The 13,940-nt window shown below is 41.7% G+C and overlaps 1 protein-coding gene and 1 long non-coding RNA gene across 2 annotated transcripts in view; both read right to left on the reverse strand.

Annotated features, from left to right (window-relative positions):
- Positions 1–13,940, reverse strand: part of SHROOM3 (shroom family member 3) — a 292,517-nt gene that overhangs the window by 145,250 nt on the left and 133,327 nt on the right. The gene's annotated exons all lie outside the window — the stretch shown is intronic.
- LOC114232250 (uncharacterized) overlaps positions 1–13,940 on the reverse strand; it is a 22,728-nt gene continuing 8,788 nt past the window's right edge. Inside the window, exon 2 of the long non-coding RNA XR_008558529.1 lies at positions 1–596. This is a non-coding gene — a long non-coding RNA (uncharacterized LOC114232250). The remainder of the gene's footprint in view (positions 597–13,940) is intronic.

Below are 13,940 nucleotides of genomic sequence, written 5' to 3' on the forward strand. Positions count from 1 at the left end.
TCACTTCAAGAGTTTATCAAGACACGTGGCTATTTGAAAAATAGGTAAAAGTCGATGGCATAAAACAAGGGGTGCAGTTATTTCTGCAAAATAGGAGGCTCACTCTCCAAAGTTCACATCAATATGTATAACGCTAACCACTCTCCTCTTTTTTTTTTTGGCGCTTTAATTTCCTCCTCATCAAAGCAGTAACACCCTCAGAACCTACTGTCACCTTTTCAGAAAGCCACAACCATGGAAAAGGAACACCTGTGGTCCGGCGAAACAAAACTCTTCCACAAATGCTTGACTTCACTCGCATCTCAATGGCACATCACTCAGTGAGAGCAAACGGGTCAACGTTCTCTGAAAGGAAGCTGGTTTCCCTTGGCTGGACAGCCACCCCATGGCGGGTATATTCTGTCCCGCTTTTATAATAACGAAAGACTGGGCACTGGCTCGTGTGCTTTGGTTTGACAGGTGACGGTCAAGGGCAGCGGTGAGATTATATCCTCACAGTCCTTTGCGAAGGAAAACAACGCACCATCAACGTCCCTCGCAGAAAATGCTTCGCCTGGCTCGCCTGGGGAATTCTTCAAAGCCCTTCGCCCTTTGCCCTCCAAAAGATAAATAACAATAAAGCCAAATGGGTACCAGGTGGCAAGAGCTGCCTGGAAGTTTGAGAGTCTAAACTCAAGGCTAATACGGAAAAAGTAAGCGGATGCTGTCTCTTCTGTTAGCTTCAGTCGAGAATCTGGGATGATGCTGGTCTAGGACAGACCTACACTGGGTGAGTGCTAGAAAGGCGTAGATGGCCGCAAAGATTTTCTGCTAACCGTGCCCTCCGCATCTATTCTGATTCGAATGGAAAGGATGTGTACAATATAATTTGGCTTTTCATATATTTAAAAAACAAAAAGTAGGACTGTGATCCTGAGGGCAACAATGTTCAGTGACAGGTTTCTAGAAATGTTCTGTGTGAACTAAGCGGTCCTGAGGGTCCAGGAGAATGATTGCTTGGCTTCACGAGGCCGAGTGTGTACTCCAGAAATGAAGTGACCGCCCTTCTCCCTTCAGCTTTCAGGGAATTAGAAGCATGTACGAGCTTTCCTAAATGTCAAATGGCTGGGAAAGAGGAGTGGTCTTGTTAACTGTATGTCCCAATTCACCTAGTAGAATTTTCCAAATACAACTCACTAATTTTCAAAAATTAGAGCATCAGGAAGTGTACGTTAAACCAAACTATACTGAACATCATTTATAGCTTACTGATACATACATAATAATGATAATTATTATTATTATTATAGCAGCCACCACTTATTAAATGCTTGCTCGATGTCAGTGGTTCTCAAACTTCAGCAAGCATCAGAACTAACTAGAAGGCTTATTAAAACTCAAATTGCTGGTCTTCACCCTTAAAATTTTGTGGTAAAATACATATAAGATTTACCATTTTTAAACCATGTTAACTTTACAGTTCAGTGTGTTAAGTTCATTTACATTGTTGTCAGCCAATTGCAGAATTCTTTTTCTTTTTTAAGATTTTTAAATTGATTTTTAGAGAGAGAGGAAGGGAAGGGGATGGGGGAGAGAGATGAGACTGAAACATCAATCGGCTGCCTCCTGCATGCCTCTACCAGGATGAAGCCACCAACCCGGGCATGTGCCCTGACCAGGAATTGAACCAGCAACCTTTCAGTGCGCAGGATGATGCCTAACCAACTGAGCCACACCGGCCAGGGCTCCAGAATTATTTTCATCTTGCAAAACTAAAACTCTATACCATTAAACAAACTCTGCATTTCCCTCTCCCCCAGCTTCTTGCAACCACCTACCCACTTTCTGTCCCTATAAGTTACACTACTCTAGTTACCTCATATAAATGGAAGCATACAGTTATTTGTCTTTTTGTGACTGGCTCATTTCACTTAGTACTATGTCCTCAAGGTTCATCCATTTTATAACATGTATCAGAATTCCTTTCTTTTTAAGGCTGAATAATATTCCATCATATATACAAGGTGGGGCAGAAGTTGGTTTACAGTTGTTCATATGGAAACTAATACAATAATTAATAAATAATAATGCAAGAATAAACTGTGTTTCATGTACTCACAACTGTAAACCTACTTTTGCCTCACCCTGCATATCATCTATCTATCTATCTATCTATCTATCTATCTATCTATCTATCACCTCATTTCCTTTATTCATCATCTGTTGAAGGATACGAGGTTGTTTCCATACCTTGGCTATTACAAATAATGCTGCTATGAACATGGGTGTACAAAGATCATGTGGTAATCTTGTGTTTACTTTTTTCTGAGGAACTACTGCACTGTTTTCTATAGCAGCTGTATCATTTTACATCCCCACCAACAGTGCGTAAGGGTTCTGATTCCTCCACATCTTCTCCAAGACCTGTTTTCTGTCTTTCTTTTATACAGTAGCCATCCAATGGGTGTGTGATGGTATCATATTGTGGTTCTGATTTGCATTCCCTAATTATTAGTTGAGCATCTTTTCATGTGCTCATTGGACATTTGTATATCATCTTTGGAGAAATGTCTATTCAAGTCATTTGCCCTTTAAAAAATCAGGTTGTTTGTTTTGTTGTTGTTGAGTTCTATATATTCTGGATATTAACCCCTTATCAGATATCTGATTTGCGAATAGTTTCTCCGACATCCCTCAGTGTTTTATCTGGGACCTGGGATTTGCTTTTCTAACAAGTTCCCAGGTTACTCACTCTGATGGTTCGGGCCCACTTTGAGTAACTGCTCTGCATGGCATTATTGTTAAGCACTTTACAGATATTATCTCACCCGAGCCTCGCATTATCGTTCTTGTTTTACAGAGGAAAAGGAAGCTCAAAGGGTAAATCTTGAGTGAGGTTATTCCACTAATAAGTGGGAAAGCAGGGACTTTCCCCCAGCCGTTCTGACCTGGCTACCCCACCTCTGCTACACTGAGTCAAATAAGGTCCACTAATGACCAAGTCAATGAACTTGAGAGAACAGGTGGTGCCTTGTAAGCTCTGTCACTTTTTCTTTAAATCAGGACTAAAATTCTGGACCCTTTCCTTGGATGTTACATTCTAACATTATTCAGAGAAATATAAGTATACGATTTCACTCATATGTGGAATTTAATGACAAAACTGAACTAACAAGCAAAAGAGAGACAGACTCATAGATAGAGAGCAGGCAGACAGCTTTGGTGGGGGGTGGGTGTTGGAGTGGTGGAGGGATTGAGCAAAAAGGAAATAAAGAGGAAGAACTCATGGACGTGGACAACAGTGTGGTGATTGCGGGAAGGAGAGGGGTGGGAGGAGGTGCAAGGGTATGGGGGGATAAATGGTGATGGGAAAAAATTAAAGGAAAAAAAGATGAGCTGATAAAGAAAAGGAATCTGCTCTAAGTCAATGGGGAAAATGGTGGTGGTGGTGAGGCAGGGCTGGGACACTCCACCAAGAACAGCTGGACCAGACCAGCCTGATGAATGAACTCAATCAAGAGCAAGATGTTTAGCCTTTAGATTAGGCAGGTGTTGTGCCTTCCTCCCAAGGCTGTCTGTGTTTACTAGTAGACATTTCCCCATTAGCAACATTCAGTCAGGCCCTCAGCTGGCCCATAGAGGCCTTACACTGTGTGCAGGGGAAAAGGCTCTCTCAGGACCCATGTAGCCAGCACTGCAGTGCCTGGCCAGGTCCTTCAGGGTGGGTGGGTTCCAGCCCCTGTGTGGACCCTGTGCAGTGAACACCTAGAGACAGAGTATAATAAGGTGGACAGTCATCACCACTGTTAATAACCCTAATAAAGGTTAGTGTTACTAGTGGTTAAAAGGGTATATATGGCCATAGGTAGGTAGGTAGGTAGATGATAGATAGATAGATAGATAGATAGATAGATAGATAGATAGATAATTAATGGCCTCCTGTTTACTCATTTCCATGGATAACCAAAGGCTGGCACTAACCTAATGTCCATGATGGCTTTAAGTACTGAAGATAAAAACAATTTGTAGTTTAATGAATTTATCAACCTCAGTGTGTACCTCAAGTCATCATGCCCAAATCAGTGACTTATTCTGATGTAAAGCTGGCTATTTAAGGACAGCCTAGCTATCCCTTGTTAGGCATGAGAAAAAAAAATCCACGCCTCACAGAAACCAAGCCCGGTGCTTTGTGTTGGACTTCGCAGCTGCAAAGCAAAAGCTTGGTGGTTCACAGGCACTTGTAAACAGAAAATGTGGAGGTCCCTGGATGAACACATGGGCTTTATTCATCTTCAGATGTTGACATTCCCCAGGGCACCGCCACCACAACAGAATTAAGACGCAAAAGGAATTCAGAACCTTCCTTTGCTATCCCAAGCCTGGGAATCTTTTCAAATTTAAATGAATATCTGTCAAACTAATTAAGAGAAGATGCAACGCTCTCTTTCTGTGCTCATTAGAGAACAACTTACCGGTCATAAATTCCTCAGGGAGTGGGAGGGAATAGGTCTCTACACTCTTGCTTAAGATGCCTGGCTTTGTCTATTTCCAGTTGGGCCTGTTTATCTCCTAGACCCAGAAAGACCACAAAGCATACCTTGAGTCAAGTTTTAATTCCATAAAACAGAAATGGATAAGATTATGATGAGATGTTGCAACTGATGTTCTATAGTCAACAAAACTGGGGGAAATGACAAGTAATTATTTCTATCAGAGTGGCACCTTTTCCCTCCCAAGATGTTTTATATTTATTGGCACTCTTAAATGTTTCATACCCATGCACACATAAATAGAAATATCACACATACATACACTTGACAGTTTCCCACTATTTTTGCGGATTTTGAAAATGATGTTCAGTAAACTGGGTAAAATATATGCAAATTGTGTCAGAGTCTGGGTACAGTTTAACATACCAAGATCACTACCTGCATGCCCCAACAGCATTTATGGGACTCCTGCCAGCTCCCCAGTACAATATTGTGTATGTAACTTAGTGCATATGGATATAATTAATAATCTGGGTAATTCTGTAGGCAGATTTTTACCCCCATTTTACAGAGAAGAAGGCTGAGCTTTCAGAGCAGTTATCTGGTAAGCAGCAAAGTCCATAGCAAGCATGGTGCTAAACATATATGCTGTTTAAAATATATGGTTTTATTGCCTTTAACAAATTTAGGTAAATCTGAAATGAAAAAGAATAATTCTGTATCTAAAATTTTATTATTAGAAAGAAATTTAACAGTAGCTACTAGAATTTTCACAAATGTACATTTGTGAAAACAAGAATTTTTCCATCTATTTAAAAGCCTACATTTAAAAAACAAATCCTTATGTTGAAAGTATTACTTAGGTCCTGCCTCCCATCCTCCCTCTGTCTCCCCGTTAACCTCTTCCAGCCCATCCCATCTCCCCCCTCCCCCAGGTCCCTACCACCGCATTATCTGTGTCCACGGGTTATGCATATATGCATATAAGTTCATTGGTTGATCTCTCCTACCCACCCTCCCCTGTCTTCCCTCGGAGATTAACAGTCTATTCATGGTTCTATGACTCTGGGTCTATTTTTGATCAACAGTTTATTTTAAAAACCTACATTTTTAAAAATTCTTATTTTATTCATATTTCCCTTCTTCAGCAATCCCATTAGGTCCCCCCCCCCGCCCCGCCCCCTGCTCCCACTTGCTGAGTTGCACATTTCTCTTGACCACCTGGGTAGTTCTATTTTACTATTTATTATTCTTTTTTTTTTAAATCCTCCCGTGAGGATATGTTTATTGATTTTTAGAAAGAGAGAAGGGATGGGGGAGAGAGAGAAAGAAACATTGATGTGAGAGAGAAACATCTATTGGTTGCCTCCCATACTCACCCCAACCAGGGATTGAGCCTGTAACCTAGGTATGTGCCCTGACTGGGAATCAAACCAACCAGCAACCTTCTGATGTACGGAATGATGCTTTAACCAACGGAGTCACCCAGCCAGAGCCATCTTACTATTTCTTTATTATGTTTTCCTTCTGTTTATCTTAAATAGGATTATTGCAATTTCTCCTTCAAAGCATACTTACAGTTTAAAGGGATACAGAACAGCTAAAGGGATACAGAATTGAGGCTACAATTCTAGTCAAATTCAAATGTAATTTATGGTGTTCATTATCTTTCCAACTTTTCTTAGGATTTCTACAATGAGAACTAACTCCCTCTCACTAACATACAACCAACTGGTGTTTTAAAACCTCTCTCTGGGCTGAATATCATGGGGACATTATCGTTTCCTGGGTAAATCTCAGCTCTGGATCTCTCCACTCTCGTATTTAATTCAAGTTCACTCCAATGCTGCCATCAGGCCATCATCTCCACTGCTGTGCCCACACTATTGCAGTCAGCATGAAATAGGGCAACCCATCTCCCTACGGCAGGCAATCTTTCCACAGGTACCCTCACACGGAAGCTCTTATCACCATGGGGACATTACTTTTACCACCCACGTTTGAGTTGCAGAAGAGGGCATTTAAATCCAAATCAGTTTAATATTTACTAGTGAGGCTTTGTTCAGCACTAAATCAAATGTGCGTCTACTTTGCCCCTTGAGGAATGCAATGCAAAAGTCATGTTAGATTGGTTTTGACATGTGTTATAGACAAAATGTACCTTAAACATCAACTAGTTCACATTTTTGGTTTTAGAGATGAGTAAATCCTTAGCTTTATATATTCAGATAATTATTTGACTCTAACTGAATATATTCGGTTATTTATTTGAAATTCAATCTAGAATAAGTAGAACAGAATTCCTAGAACTCTTCTTTTGAATGTGATATCACATTTGTCTTATAAAACACACAATTTTAGTGTTTCTACATTCTTGTTCTTCTTATCTACATCATTTAGGTATGTACCTCCTACTTAGCACAGTATCTAAGTTGCCTGTGTGTTATTCCAGTAAACAAACGTGCTTGATCAAAATTGTCTCGTGAAAGCCTAAATGATGTAGTTAAAATTAGCTATTCATAATTTCACCATAGTCTGAGCTGTCTTCCTTCTACATAGCTCTCAAAGTATCAGACACTTAGGACAAGATACTTACCTCTATGACCCTCATCTGTAAAATGTGGGGACTATGATTCTTTACTTAGGAGAGCAAGTGAGGTATCTTTCTAGAAAACAAACTGAAAAATCCAAAGCTATAAAATCATCTCCACCTATTTGTGCACAGCATTTCAATCCTATCCTGCTTCAGGGACAATAAATATAACATGTCAGCCACTTCCCACACATACAGCCAGAATACACCTGACGTCACCACTCTTCAGCGCACAGTCACCAACACTCCCCAGGAGTAACAGGTGAAAAGAGTTGAAAGCATCCTCTTCCGGGACAACCAGAAGCTCAAATTCTAATAGAGGGTTCCTGTCGCCTTAAGACTAGCATGTAGTTGAGGCTTGGGAACCCGAAGTGCTGATCCCAGTATTTCATGTAGTCATGCTGCATAGAAAGCCAGAGGATTTGGGTATAAATCAATAAATCTCTGTCCTGTTCATTCCAAAGTATGTGCTTTAAAAAAGGTAACTGTCTCACCCTAGCCAGTTTGGCTTAGTGGATAGAGTGTCAGTCCAAGGACTAAAGGGACTCAGGTTCAATTCCAGTCAAGGGCATGTATCTTGGTTGCAGGCTCGATCCCCAGTTCTGGTTGGGGTGCATGCAGGAGTCAACCAATTGATTTGTCTCTCTCACATTGATGTTTCTCTCTCTCCCCCCGCCTTCCCCTATCTCTAAAAATCAATGGAAAAATATCCTCAGGTGAGAATTAACAACAACAGCCACAAAAAGATAACTGTCTCAAGAAACACGAGGTGATCAAAACTAGAAGCATTTGCACCACAGCGAATTTGGGCAAGCTGCAGTGGCCCCATCCACCAGTCTCCCACTTAGTACCAATACAAAATAATAAAATACAATGCAACAATGATAATGATGACAATGAAACAACTAATGCACATTGAGCACGTGCATTAGCTCATGTAATCCTTACTACTGCCATCTGAGGAAAATGCTTTATTCTCATTTTGAAGGCAAGGAAACCGAGCAGTGATCTGTCCAGAGTTCCATAGTTGCAGAGAGCCTGTGAGGCCATGGTCTGAACCCAGGCAGTCTGGCTCCAGAGTGTCTCCTCCTAATCTGTCATATTAGCACAGTGAGTTCCACTGAAGTATCTGAAGATGGAAACATTCATCAGGATAAAAATTTATTTTCTTACAGGCTGACCAGGAGAGATTCAACTGCAGAACCATTTCCTATCACTGATTATGTTTATTTATTGTAACTAAATTTAGTTTTGTCTACTATATACCAATAATACTCCACTAGTAAGTTCCAGACCTGGGCAATCTTTCAAAGATAAAACAAAAGCTTTTTACATAGAACAAAATCAAGAAAACTGACATATGGCTGCAGTAGTCATTTATTATGTAATTATATAGTTTTCAATAAACACACAGTTAAATGCACAACAAAATGAAGATTCATTTTATACCTTGTCAGATATAAATACATAAAATCTGGAGGAGAAGGCCTTAGTTTAACTGTTTCTTTTTGAGATAACATGATTACCTATAGGACTTTGTGATCTTCTTTTAGCTTATTCTTAAAATCTTAAGACCTTTTTGCATCACAGAAGTCGAGTTGGAAAGCACCCAAATAATAGTTTGCGAAATAAAGACACTCACGGAAAACAGAGAGGGAAGAACAAAAGGAGGCTCTGTGATTGCCCCTGGACGGCTTGGCAAGTATTTGCAAAGCCAACTTTCCCTTTTCCTGGAGAGTGTTGAAATGTGAAGGCATTCCTCACCCGACCTCTCTCTCCTACTCCTCCCTTTGTCACCGCGAACAGCTGTGAGTCCACGGAGTGCTAAACCAACCAGTTGAAAGGTGAACACTTGAGTCAATCTGGTTGTTGCGTTTCCCACCCACAATCTCCCAAGCAAGTGGCCTGATGATTTTTTGGACAGAATTGTCTGACACTTTGAGAGCTTATGTAGAAGGAAGACAGCTCAGACTAAACCTATAAAAGGCGTACCAGCACGTTTTCTCCTATATGGGCTGAGGAAAATAATTTCAACCCTCAGAAACCAATGGGAAGGGGAATTTCTTGCTGAAAGACAGTCCAGTGTTGGATAATAACCACCTGTGGCTCTCAACAGCCATTATTTAACTCGGGTTTCTCAACCTTGACACCACTTGGGCCAGAAAATTCGTTGTGGCTGGTTCTGTCTGTGCATTGCAGGGTGTTTAGCAGCACCCCTGACCTTCATCCACCAGATGCCCGTGGCCCAGCCCCATCCCACCCCCGGTTGTGACAACCAAAAGTGTTCTCCAGACATCGTTAAATGTCTCCTGGGGAGCAAAGTCACCTTGGTTGAGAACTACGGATGGAAGTTTTCAGTTTTCTTCTTTATGGCAAAAAAAATTATGGGTGGCTAATTTTAAATATTTTGAAATCTTTTTTTAAAAAAATTCTTTCTGAAAGGCATAACAGATTTCAGAGTAGTATAAAAAACACACTTCCACTTTTCCTAGTCTCTGACTGTTTGATTCTCATGTTGAGTCACGAGGATTTAACAACCATCAAGGACAATAATACTTTATGCTGGAAATGTATTTCTTACCCCAGGCACTTGGACAATACTAGCTTCTGAATTCTCACCATTCCCCTTTTCACAGGTGAGATAGAGGCATACCAGTTGTTTGCTTTTGGTTACAATACACCATACAAACATTTTTAATTTGTGAAAGCATAAAATGAGGGCATTTATAAAAGTATCACACCTCTGGGCAATGAAACTGGCAGGACCATCAGGGACATTCCAGAGCAGTGACCAAAGTTACAGTCACCCAGTGTCTTATCAAGACCTTTCTTGATAAGAAAGCTAAGTACATTTTCTTTGGGTGTAACTGGCCGCTGAAGCCTCATGCTGGAATTTAACCATACATATTCTATGTTGAAGTATTCAATGTAAACCAAGCATCGCTTCAGTGGCCCATTATATCCTAGGAAAGCATCTTGGTCATGTGAGAACCAAGCGTACCATAGATCTCTGCCTTCTTTCCAGTGGTGTCTATAGTCTAATGGGATGCTTCTCTATTCCGAACTTTATCAGCCCAATATCTCGAGGCACATCAGGAAGGAGCCAGGCGTGTACAACGTGCCCTCTGACTCACGGGGCATGCACCTCCTTCTCCTGGGGCCAATCCATAAAAAGTCAACATGATATGGAGGCACCATCTAACAGACATAGGCCCAAGGCATAATGAAAGTGTGCAAAGCAAACTGTATCCTTTCTTAATGTCTGAGAATCAGCATTACTAGCAAGAAACAATGGCCACCTCCACCACCACCACTTGTGACCAGGCCCTCTGCCAAGCACCTCACTTTCTCTACCCCCAGCAGCTCTGTGAGGTAGATCATATTCCCCACATTTTACAGAGGAGGGTCAGAGAGGTACGTGTCTTGCCCTAAGTGCTAGAAGGTGATGAACTTGGGATTCAAACCCAGGACCACTCAACTCCAAAGCCTGAGCTGCTAGACCATCATGACAAGCACAGGGAAACGGAAGGAATGCTGCTGGCATGTTCACCATCAGCAACAAAACAGACAAGCAACTGCTTTCTCCAAAAGAATGGGAAAAGGGTTTGGGATACGCTAGCTTTATATCATTTTACTCTTGAAAGAAAGAATAAGGGTGACAAGCTAGCTGTCCGCAGCTGGGTATTACTGTGTCTTATCTCGAGAAGAAGACTGATTATCCACTGCAGGAGGTTTTGCTGTACTTGGAAGGGGTAGCAACAGTTTCCTTTAATATCAACTGGTCATTCTCTGAAGGGGCGCAGCTAAAGATCATGGTGTTGTTTCTGTCTCAAAGGCTACTATTGAAGCCTTCCTTTTAATCTTTAACCACGGTGCTTATATAAGGAATTTTGTTTTCTTTTGTTATTCAATAGTTAACATCTTACCACACCATGTCAAAGTTCTTGGGTTTATCAGTCTTTGCTGGGAAGCTATAACTTTCCACTGAGCTGCTGACGTTAAAAACCTGGGAACCATCCTAATCGTCACCCTCTCCCTCTCCCTCACCCCAAGAGCCAGGCTTTCATCCAGTCTACCTTCTAGATATCAAATCCACAGCTTCCTCAGGCCCTTGTTATTTCTCACCTGGGCCGATCCTCTCTCACTAGTTTCTTTTCCTCCAGACTTGCCATCTTTAAAACCACCTTCCAAAATGTGGCCAGGATGGTCTTTCTCAGACGCAGATCTGATTCTGTCACTGCTCTGGCTTGTAAATTCTTCATTAGCTCTCCACTACCCTCAGGTCCTGTCCAAACTCATGAGCACTCTCACATGTTGTCCTCCGCTGGATCCTGCTCCCTTCTTTCATCCTCTCCTCCTCCCAGACTTGTTCTACTCCACAAGTGCCATCTAGCTGGGTGGTGAGTGTGTGGGAATTCGTGGTACTCTCTACTTTCATGAATGTTTGGACATTTTCATAATACAAAAGTAAAAAATAGATATTAAACAAATAACGAGTTGGTCTGGCCAGTATGGCTCAGTTGGTTGAGCACTGTCCCGTGTACCGAAAGGTCACTGGTTCAATTCCCAGTCAGGGTACATGCCCAGGTTGTGGGTTCAATTCCTAATTGGGTTGCTTGTGGGAGGCAACCGATCAATGTTTCTCTCTCATATCGATGTTTCTCTCTCTCCCTCCCTCCCCCTTTCTCACTCTTTAAAATCAACTTTTTTAAAAAGAAAAAATAAATAAAAATAGTTATTCATTCTACAGAATCACAGGCTCTACCTCTTATAGGTCTGCCTTCCATGGTATTTTTCTCATTAGTCCTAATTGGCTCTCCCAATTGACCTGCCTCTGATGCCCACATTGATTTCAATGATGACTTCACTCAGCTCTTCTAGTTACTCCCTCCTTAACTCCCTCACTAATTCCCTGATACAAATCCAGAATTCTCTTCTATGTAAGTCCGGCCAAAGGGAGTAAAGCTGCCAGACCTTAATTCCCCATCAAAGGCACTGTATACACGAAATTGAGCCATTTTATTTATGAAAAATGTACTTTTCAGTTGGGTGCACAGTCATTTTAGGAAGGAGTGGGCATATACCACACAGTGTTAATCAGAGATAGATGTTATTGTCTCCCGGCTCACAATTATTCTAGGAGAAGATTGCCCCACCAAGCCCCTGCTGAGAGGGTGCGCCTGGACCGGCTCTTCCTTGGCTACAAGCAGAGCCTTTCAGGTTGTTGCCTGTGGAGTTTGGAACTGGGGCCCAGGGGCTCAGTTAACCAGGGGAAGAAAGCTCCAGAGCTGTGAGAGCACACGGAGTCAAGCCCAAAGACGGAGAGCCAGGGCCACACATAAGCGGATGTGGAAGGATAGAAACCCAGTTTAGGGAAAATGCATCAGACAGGGTTTTGTTGTTGTTATTGCAAATGCTAGAGTGACACCGAATCCACAAAGAAATTTCAGCAAAAGTGGGAATCTCTTAGAAAGGCCAAGAGTGGAGATGGCCTCAGGGATTGAAAAATAGTGTCAGGCGATCCCCCACCCTATCAGGCACCATCTCTTCAGGGCTTGTCTGTCTGTCTTGGTCTCTAGGTTCTCTCTCTGCCTCTCTCTCTCCCCACCCTCATTTTTTTTTTTTTTTTCTAGAGCAAATAAGATTCTCCTTCAGTGTGTGGGTGGAGGAGAAGCAATACAGAAAATAGCCACAGAACAGAGAACTTTAGGTTTACATCCTCTCATATCGGCCATTTCCAAAGAAAGCTAGCTCTGCCTTCTCTTACTCTGTATATAAAATCACAGGGGAAGGCTTTGAGTGGCTGGGACACATGCTCATCTAAGACAGGCCCTTATGATGGTTTACTCAATGGTCACTTTCCCCTTCTTCCTCACAAACATAATTCTGATCCTATTACAGTACCAGATGACTATGTGCTCTGGAAGGTGGATTCCTCCGTAGCTCCAAAAGATAAATCATTCTTGATTTGCATCAATCATGGTATTCTGATTCCCCTGCCAGTTACTAGTCTAGGCATGAGTATAGGACCCAACCCTATCTAATGAGATCTGACTCAAAGGAAAGTTTGCAGGAGGGCTTTTGGAAAAGTGCTATTCATTCTTGATCAAATACAAAAACCTGGACTCTTTTCCTGCCTTTGGCAAAATTGTGTGAGGACATGAGGACTAGAGCTGCCCAGCCATTTTGTAATCATGACAGGCAAATCTGGGAATGAAAATCATCATGCGGCCTAGCTGGCTTGGCTCAGTGAATAGAGTGTCAGCCTGTGGACTGATGGGTCCTGGGTTTGATTCTGGTCAGGGGTACATGCCCAGGTTGCAGGCTGGATCCCCAGTAGGGGCATGCAGGAAGCAGCCGATTGATGATTCTCTTTCATCATTGATGTTTCTCTCTCTCTCTGTGTCTCTTTGTCTCTGTCTTTCTCTCTCTCCCTTCTGCTCTGAAATAAATAAAAATATATTTTAAAAAAGAAAGAAAATCATCATGCTAAGGATGATAGAATGGAAAAACCTAGAGCCTTGATGACATCACTATGCCATTCTATTAACCCTAGAACCGTTTTTCTGGAAAGCCAGTCTGCAGAGAAAGTAATGGAACTGATGTTCAAGGCCAACTAAAATGAGGAACTATGTAGTCCAATGAGAAAGTGAATAGCTGTCTACTTGTTAAATCATAATAAAAGCTAATGGTTATTGACCTCCTACTATGTGTCGGGCAGTGTTTCAAGTGCTTCAGTGTATTACTTCATTTAATCTACACAATAATCCTACAAGGCAGACACATTAATTATTCCCTACTTTCCAGATGGATAAACAAGGTCTGGAAACATTTATCCAAGGTCACAAACTCAGCAATGCCAAGGTGGGAGCTCACAT

This window comes from Eptesicus fuscus, chromosome 2, assembly GCF_027574615.1.
Source record: "Eptesicus fuscus isolate TK198812 chromosome 2, DD_ASM_mEF_20220401, whole genome shotgun sequence".
NCBI lineage: Eukaryota > Metazoa > Chordata > Mammalia > Chiroptera > Vespertilionidae > Eptesicus > Eptesicus fuscus.